This window comes from Lolium perenne, chromosome 5 (genome assembly GCF_019359855.2).
Source record: "Lolium perenne isolate Kyuss_39 chromosome 5, Kyuss_2.0, whole genome shotgun sequence".
Lineage (NCBI taxonomy): Eukaryota > Viridiplantae > Streptophyta > Magnoliopsida > Poales > Poaceae > Lolium > Lolium perenne.
The window spans coordinates 129,170,931-129,180,650 of record NC_067248.2 but is presented as its reverse complement, the minus strand read 5'-3'; the positions used below and the strand labels follow the sequence as shown (position 1 = coordinate 129,180,650).

The window sequence follows — 9,720 nt, the reverse complement described above, 5'->3', positions numbered from 1 at the left end:
GATGTGGCACTAGTCAACACTGGAAAATGACTAAACATGCCACATAGGAGTGAGTCTAGTATATATGCCATGCAAACAACACCCTCACAATTGTATAAATGCAAAACATTACATACAATTTACACAAAGGACCTCAACTTCGGATAAAAGAGTTCAATGTGGTCCTTCTAGCAAAGCGTCCGCTCTGCCGTGTTCGTCGTCACCTAGGACGTGCACGCCGCGGCCACCACGGCTTCGGCTAGCACACCACACATGTCGGCCTCCATAGCGCTCCAGCTGGTGATGGTAGACATAGGCATTGCGAGCTTCACTTCGACACACATTGAGGCGACAACGTGTGTCATCGTGTCTACCCACGAGGACCTCCCGTGCCGCCGCCTTGGTGAAGATAAATCAAAGCAAATGGACATACTTGTTTTACACTACTTCATGCAAAGAACGGGAAGAAGCATAAATTGGAAATTACATAATGAAAGTCAGATTGGAGGGTAGGAAAGGGCCTCCACCACCTCTACCTATCCATGAACACCACGTCAGAAGCCCCAACTAAATTTTCCTTTAATTGATCTAATCCCCGAATTAGCAAGATTGATTCAAGTCCTTAAAAAAATCACTGACACTGCTAGTCGGAGCAGCGCAACCTGGAAACATGAGCTCGACAACGAGCGAGTGGTTGCCGATTTGCACATCAGCCCCGCGCTCGATGCCGCATGCGGCCATCTTCTGCATGAGCCACAATATACCGACAATGATATTCTTGGCTGCATGGCCGCCGAACACCAGCCAGAGCACTTGCCCGAGCACGCGCTCCATGCTAGTGGAACTCAGCATGTTGGCATAGGACCCCTGCTAGCGCAGTGGCTGCAACGAGGGACCCAACAAGGGAGGCGGAGGCGGCGGTAGGGGAGAAGGCGCATTCTCAATTTTCTGCTTATTATCGGCGTTATTAGATAGGTCAAGTCAGGAGAGACGGAGAGAGAGAAAAAAGGATAACCACAATATGTGTAAAGAGAGATGATGGAACCGTTAGCACAACTGCAATTCTTAGGAACGACCTAAATTCAATGTTAGATCGGGATTAGTGAGTTTGGATGCTGATTTCAGGAATTTTAAGTTGAAGGTTCTGTAACTACTTCAACATTATTTCAGACTTACTCTCAATGAGAGTGGTGTTTTGGCACATGGCCTATGAAACTTGAAACAATATAATCAAACCAAACATTAAAGGAACACTCGTGCCTCTGTACGTGAAGAGCTTCCAAACCACGAGAATAAATAATTTATTTATCGAATGACAAGTGTTGTGATCATGGCCACCAAGAACCGAACTCCAGTTTTAACCAGTCTCATACAACTAGTATTACTGTTCCAAGCATATCACTACGAGCGCGTATGTAAAGAGCATCTTCAAAAATCCATGTCAATATTTTAGTGACGTGGACAAGGAAAAAGGAGGGAATTCATCCAGGATTCCAGGCTCAAATTCCAAGGGCTGCAGGATCACCAACCAGCTGCCGAATAATTGGACCCACGCTAGGAGCCCATTAAGCGGCATGATCATCCGCGGCCCAGCACGGCCTGTTAATGACGTGGCTTATAGTCCAATTCGTAATTTGTTTTGTAGTCTCAAGAGAAAAAAAAGGTAATTTCGTCCGTGAAGGGATGTCGGGGTAGCGAGGCCACTTCCGGCGAGTTGTGAGACGAGCCCCTATCGGCGGCAATACCCCGCGCGGCGCTCGTCCTCCCAGATCCCGAGAGGCCAGCCCCGCCGATTCCTCGCCGGAGGCTGCGGCTGTGGGGGCCGGGGCGTCGGGGAAGCCGTAGGCGCCGGTCCGCGAAGAAGGAGGCGGCGGCTCCGGGTGGTGCGTCTACCTCGTCGCCCCATCTCGGAGAACTCCGATCCTCCGCGACCACGTATTCTTCACCACTCAATTCCATCGCCGGTGATTCCCTTCTCCTTCCTCGCGGTTACCTTCCCCGCCCCGGCTATAGTTCTGGGCGGTGGCAACCTAGGTTACGTCTAGGTTTAGCATTAGGCGAAACCACCAGAGTTCGGTTAGTGATTGACTGCAACCTAATTATCCTGGGAACGAGGCTCTCTTGCTTCCGCAGTTTAAGTTGGTGTATGGTGGTGATTCTGTGGAGAACAAGATGAGATCTGATTTGTAAGCAGTTGTAGGCACCTCTGGTAAAGAAATTAATAACAGGTGGTATTAAATAAACACATTTTTGCTCAATCCAATCATATGTACCAGACACGTGTGGCGGCATTATGCGTAATTGAGCTGTTATTTGCTGTCACCTGCTTGGCTTCACCATGCATGGCAGCATCATGTCGATATATCGATCTATGCCAAGTATACTCTAACCGTATTCACCAACAATAACAGCGCAATTATCATATGGGCCATTTTCCCCTGAACAATACTAGGTGTCTTGAAGTAGCCGGCCTGTTCTTCTCAGGCTTGTGGAGTATACATGCTTGAACTGCATATGAAAAAAACAGGTGTTATTGTTGGTGAATATGGTTAGAGTATATGTAGACGAGAAGAAATTAAAACAACTTTCATCATACTGCATTGAAGTTGTATTTCCATGTTAACGGCATGGGCCTTTTCTTTCTTGCTTAAGACACCGTAATGGCGTCTTGGCGAGTTAAAATGAGGCACCATAATGAAGGATATTCCATTGCCGATGATTCCCCTCTCCTTCCTCGCCGTTACCTTTCCCGTCCCGGTTATAGTTCTGGTTGGTGGTACCTAGGTTTATGTTTAGGTTTAGCATTAGGCAAAATCACCCAAGTTCATTTAGTGATTGACTCGGGGAAGGCGGAGTTGACCTGTATTCATGCCGTTGTTTGCTTATGATCTAGTTACAAGACTGCAACTTAACTATGGCATTGGTGATTTCTGGGAGAGCAAGAGAAGATCTGATTTGTAAGCACCTTTGGTAAAGAAATTAATAACAGATATTTAACACATATTCGCTCAATCCAATTATACTAGGCATGTGTGGCGGCATTATGTGTTATTGAGCTGTTATTTGTTGTCCCGCTTGGCTTCATCATGCATGATGGTAATGTCTATGTGCTTGCTTTGCGGTGATCTATAAAGGAACTTCTTTATACTTGGTTCATGTCGTTATGTCGTATGGTCCATTTTTCCCCAAACAGTATTTGTTGTCTTAAAGTAGCTGACCTGATATTCTCAGGCTTGTAGAGTGTACATGATTGCATATGAAAAAAAGGTGTTATTATTGGTGAATATGGTTAGAAACTTAGAATATATGTAGACGAGAAGAAATTCAAACAGCCTTTATCATACTGCATCGCAGTTGTATTTCCATGTTACTGAAAGGGGCATTTTTCTTTCTAAGACTCCATAATGATGGCTTGACAAGATAGAAGGAGGTGCCAGAGAGTCCTTTGTAAGGAGGCCATTTTATCTCACATTACTTATCGAAGATTTTGTCAATACACGTGACAGTTACTCAGTTAGTAGCTGTAACCATCATAATTCTTTGATTTCAGACTGAGCTGTTACTCAAATTCCACATGTTTTTCTTGTATGCGCAACTTCTGCTTGGCTTGGAGCGTCAGCTACTGAAATTTACTTGTATCGCAAGGAAATTTGTCCCTCATCTTTTGCTATTACTAGAAGCTGTATTGATTAACCATATCAAGTAAAGAAGCATCATGATTCATGATCTGGATGTATGATTTCAATAGTTGAACTACCTTTTCTAGTCATTTAATCAAGGTTTGTCGGCTAACTAATCATTTTGCATAAGCCTAGTGTCCAGTTTTTATTACCTTTTCACGTAGAAATGTGTTGACTCCATAGTGCTTGTAGATAAATAATGTGTTGAGTCCATAGTGCCCAGTATTTATTACCCTACACACATTTTTTTATGCAAAACTCACCAGCTAATGTGCGTACCTTGCAAATATGCTTCTTGACAGAAGGTTTTGAGCTGGCAAAGTTACATAAAAACTAACCCCCTGTATTCCACCTTATTGTAGCAAACATACCACTTTTATTTGCTAGCTGGACAGTTGAATTGGCAATTGTGTTTGTTTAATTGAATATGGAGTCACCAGAAATTGACAAAACTGATGTTACAGTATTCGGTACTATATTCCTCCTTTTAAATTGACAATTTTGTTTCTTTAATTTCAATACATGTGTTTCCCCCTTTTTGTACGATGAGTTTTACACAGATCGACCGAACTTCTCTTTCAACATTTTATCTTCTGCCCAGAACATGTTAAAAAAATCTTCCAGTTCCAAAACATCTGCAGAATGCTGTTTTTTCATGTCTTCTCTTTGCTTCTGGCTTCGTTTCGTTCTTCCTTGATTCCCATTTGAGAGAGTAATTGTTTATTGCCTTTTAAGAAATGAAATTGTTGACACGCTTCAACAAGCTACAGTATGACATTTTACATTTTAAAGTTGATCATAGTCTAACGGAGATTAGTTGTCTCTTTTTCTCTGATGCTGTTAAACATGCATAGTAACACTTGATTTGATTTGTGTTGTTTTCTAAGTGTATTGCACATTTTTCTTCTAGAGTGAATCTTCTATTTTTGTCCTTTGACTCTGGGTGTCTTGTCAGAATTTTCGAACAACTTTGACCTTCCCTTTGGAAGGTGGCTATTGCTTTATGACATGCTCCTCTAAATACTCCCAGTAGCATATATGTTGTGTTATTCCAGCGTGTTTCTTTTCAACCTTTTGTTTTACAAGAGTCCTGTTATTTTCTTTTTGTCAAAGCATATGTATTCTTTCCCTATTTACATAAAATCAATCCACTGTTTTTTTCCCTATTGCAAGCTTTTGATCTTGTTATTGCTATTTTGGGGCACTCTTATGTATTTAAGCAAATCATGTGTAACCTTATATTACAGGGTAAATTTGATATATGTCATTTCTAAGTTCAGGGTTTTTCTTAATCGTAAAATGCTTGCACAAGTAGCTGTATCAAATCCAAATAATCTTTACACGATTTCAAATAAAATAAAAATCATCAATTAAAAGGATAAATTAAACTATTATACTGGAATAATAAAAACCGAATTCCCGGAGAGGGAACTCCGGGAAGATACAATAAATTAAGATTAAGTGGTAGGAATCAACGAGCTGGATTACTTTCGTTATAATATATATAGGTCTGGTCCGGCCCTTTCGAATAAAACATCAACAATTGGAACTTAAGTTCCGATTGTTGTTTCTTAAGTTTCAATTAGAATTGTACTTTTCCGTTAATTGAGGAATATGTCTATTTTTTCTGGGTCTGGAACCAGTAAGAGGAACACCATTACTATTTTTTATATTTAAAATATAACACAAAGAAGTTTGCATACTTAGAGATACACCATTACACACCATTTAAGGTCATTCGAGAGCAATCATACCTGTATTCACTTAGTATTTTTCATACGGATGAATATCCATTCGCTTCTCCAAGCTCATTACAGGAAAGGCTCATGTATGAAAGAAACAACTATATAAATGGGAAACTTACAAGAAGCAAAAATTGTTACCTACCTAGTTATTCTATCTTAACATTTTGTTTCCTTGGTAAAATTCTCAAGTAACTACATAGTCAATTATATGAAGGACATATTTTTCACTAAAACTAGTCTAATGCATGATTAGGAAACATATACGATTAGTTTTTGTCATTGAGCTTCACCTTAGCTGGAATTGAGCTTCCACTGCCGTGATTGGCCTTGATCCAGTAGAGCCTGTGACACGTGCCATAATTGGTGTCGAATTACTTGTTGCTGCGTGGTGTTTTTCTTTCTGTCTTTCGTTAGAGATTCTTGGTGTCAGGATGGGTGAGTGAACCACCAACACCGTCACCAACTCCAATATTTGTAGTAGTATACTATAGATGGAAATTATGCCAAAGAAAGAAGCCTAACATGCTGTTCTTCACTTTTGCGGCGGATGGAGGGAAGCAATAGGCAGAAGTTCGATTCTTGTCTTCTGCATCTGATTTGATTATTTCTCCCTCTTTTCTGTTTGTTATGGCCAAACTGCCAGTCTAGCCCAGTCTTAATAATTACGTCCAATTTGCCATATATACCACATTGAGAGTGTATTGGGAAGTACAGAAGAGGTATCGTGCCCCTTTCAAAATGATTTAAATGGAAATATGATTTCAATACTCACTGTTACATATTGGAACTATGAGATTTGCCAGCCCAACACTAACCTAGTCTAGCTGTCGGTCCCACTGCCCGCTGTGGTACTGCAATTAATACAAGTATCTAAGCAATGAGAAAAAATTATCCTAAATGTTGTTACCTACAGAAATTCCCGAACCTTTCTCAAAAAAGGGTTATGGCATGCAGCTGCTGCTCTATATTTGTCTTATTGTACTTTGTGTTATTGTAGTCTTTTTTTGTAATATTAGTCCTTGATATGGTCAATTTTATTATGTTAAAATTCTACTTCACCGCATAAGCACGTAATTCTATGATGTTTGAACTGTTGATAATGTTCAGTATCCCATTTTGCAAGAAATGTCTTCTTCACGATATCATGTTCTGAAATCCCCTTGATATATTTTTTGTTGAATTTTTTTTTTCTTTCAGATGCAGCAAGGTGGCACCTTAATTCATGGATAACTCTCCATATTGATATTGTTGAGTGATCTATTTGAAGGACAATGAAGGATCTTCTTTATACAATGTGCATCTATCAGGTCACTTACATTACTCTCATTTGAATCATCTGATAGCCAACTTCGCAATAGTGCACATACATACACGCTTGCTGAATTTGATGCACTCTCTAGGTAATTTATCACAACCAACGTTCACAAGGCAGTGTTCTGTTCATTTATTGCACTTTGATTAACGACATATAGCATGATAAACTAGACAGAGTTCTTTTTAGTTCCTTTGATAAGAAAACAAGTAGCATCGGAAACTTCCTTTGCCTATTCAAAGTTTCAAACACAGAACCGACAGAGCAGTGTGTTGTTTATGACAGTGGCATCAAGTGCACATATGATGGCAGTGTAATTCTATAATGCTCCCTGGAGCTCCATATGTACATTATGTTAATAGAGGGTTATTTCACGAGTCACAACATTTAGGACCACTTATATTATCTCATTTTTCAAGAACTAAACTGCGAAGTTTCATGGAACGCCACAGAGAATCCATCTTCTCTTGCTAAAAATGGAGAACAATGTCTTGGGTTCTTGGTACTATGTTTTATATGGACCTCCAGAGGCGTTCACAAATGGCTTTGCTCCAACCCATGAAACAGTCAGTACAAAAGTTTAATCTAGCATTTCTACTGCCGTCACATTTAATAAAAAGAAATAGAACTAGCGCATTGCAGCCAGTTTTGGCCAGTTTGACTCAAACCTGTACCTGAATGCTGCCCCTATCAAGTTCCAACCGCAACACGGCAAAGGAAATAAAACAGATCTTTGACATTACCTACTAAACAGAACAAAGCACTGGCGTGCACTTACCCAAACAGCCATGCCGAAAATATCAATTGCATGCATTATATAACCTAAATTATATTTGCCAGACTTAGTTCATCAGCCTTATGGATTTTGAATTGAATTTCATAATTAATTAATTTAGCAAGTAGGTCCCATGTCCAAAAGATTTAGCACAACTCAAACTTTAGGTTGCTCTGTAGACAATGTCAGGATTGATCTTATGAAGGACCAAACCACTTTCTTCATCAAGCATACTTCATTAACATGGAAATACAACTTCAGCAGTATGATGGGTAATGCTGATTTTTAGTATTTCCCTACCAACTAGCTGGGGCAAACAAATCCTGACATTCTCTACAGAGAGCCATCATACGTCCAAAATAGAGATATTGAATTGTGCTCTGAACTTGCAACTTTAACTGAAAAACCTGCGGAGAGTATTTTGTCTTCTTAAGAATCATGCAAATTCAAAATATTATCTTTCAGATGGTAGAAGTGAGTAACCATCACCAATTACATCATCAGGAAGAAGCTGAACATGGTGGTGCTCCAAAAATACAAACAAACTGACATCGTTCAAATTCCAGCAACAGGTTTGGTGAAGTAACAGTAACAGAACTTAACCTCAGTAACTTATTTCCCTATTCAATTTAATTAATAGTTGCGGCAACTTCTTCTTTTGGGTGGTTGCGGCGACTTCTTCGAAGGGATTTTGCAAGGCAGATAGGTTCAAATGACATGTGCTGGGTTGATGAAAGTCTGTCCATTCCTGTAAAAAAAAGTGGCCATAGCAGTTTAGTGGTAAGATGAACTCTTACTCAGATACAGGAAACTACCATAAGTACTGTTAAATAGGCAGTAGCACTTTAAATAAAAGTATCCAGAAGAGACAATATGCAGTAGTCAGGAATGGAGTACTCCCTCCGACCCATATTACTTGCCAGTAAAGTGGATGTATCTACAATTAAAATGTATTAGATACATCTACATTAGTGTCAAGTAATATGAATCGGAGTACCATTTTTCTATTTAACTAAAATGGGGCATCACATGCCCTTTTTAAAGTAAAAATACAAGTAAGTAGGTTGTAGCACTTGAATTTCAGCGGGCGAAAACATAGCATATGGTGATATCAGGATTAATGAGGAGCTAGATATGCTTACTCTACAATAGCAAGATGTTCTAACGGTTGTTAGACTTGTGTTCTGACAAGGAGGAAAAAGAGCGAGGATTGGTGGTGCTAGAATTTTGAAGAAACGGTGTCAGATTATGTAACCAATGCACTTTTTGAGGGGTTGACTATTTTCCACAACCACTTGAGATATATTGTACATGTGTTTGTTAGAAGTTCCGTTATGGATTTGCTATTTCCACTTGAGTAGACTATCTACAATTTCTGGATAAATGCTATTTTGTACAGTACATATTCAGAAATTAGCAGATTGCAGGAGAGGCAGTATGGCTCAGAGGGCTATTTTATAGCTGCATTACCTGGCTAGTTGCTCTTGGGACATGACTATTCTTTTTGCTTCAGTGTCCATTGATGCATTACTCCCAGAATCGTCATTTTCTTCAAATTTTGTAGATCGGCCAATGTAAGAATTGTCATTTGGTTTTTTTCCTTCAGTGTCCATTGATGCATTACTCCCAGAATCGCCATTTTCTTCAATTTTTATTGATTGGCCAATGCAAGAATCGGCATTTGGTTTTTTTGCTTCACTGTCCATTAATGCATTACTCCCAGAATCGCCATTTTCTTCAATTTTTATAGGTCGGCCATTGTAAGAACTGGCATTTGGCCTTTTTCCTTCACTGTCCATTGATGCATTACTCCCAAAATCGCCATTTTCTTCCTTTTTAATAGATCGGCCAATGTAAGAATTGGCATTTGGTTTACTGTTGTCAGAATTGTCTATGATATTAGGAACCATAGCACGACGCATAGCTCCTGCAAAGGCACCACAAAAGTAGAGGCAATGATTGATTAAATAAAAGGGTGAAGGGACATGCAACATGCAGAAGATTAGTTTTGCTATGCTATAAAAAAAATATAAGACAAATATAGTAACTAGACCCAGCGATTGGTGTTTCTTGTTTCTGGCATGCTCTGCCATTAGTGCCGAAAACAACACATGTAGCAACAGGTCCATGCAATCTTTTCTGTTAACTACATAGTGACAAATGGTGTATTGTTTCCCAAATATTTTGGGACATGTATCTAGGTTGTCTTTGGCACTGAGTATAATCTAG

General features: G+C 39.7%; 1 long non-coding RNA gene across 1 annotated transcript; it reads left to right on the top strand.

Annotated features, from left to right (window-relative positions):
• Positions 1-1,638: 1,638 nt before the first annotated feature.
• On the top strand, positions 1,639-9,091 carry LOC127319728 (uncharacterized). The gene is made up of 3 exons (XR_007862660.2): positions 1,639-1,943; positions 6,602-6,711; positions 7,957-9,091. It is a non-coding gene; the product is annotated as an uncharacterized lncRNA (long non-coding RNA).
• Positions 9,092-9,720: the final 629 nt, after the last annotated feature.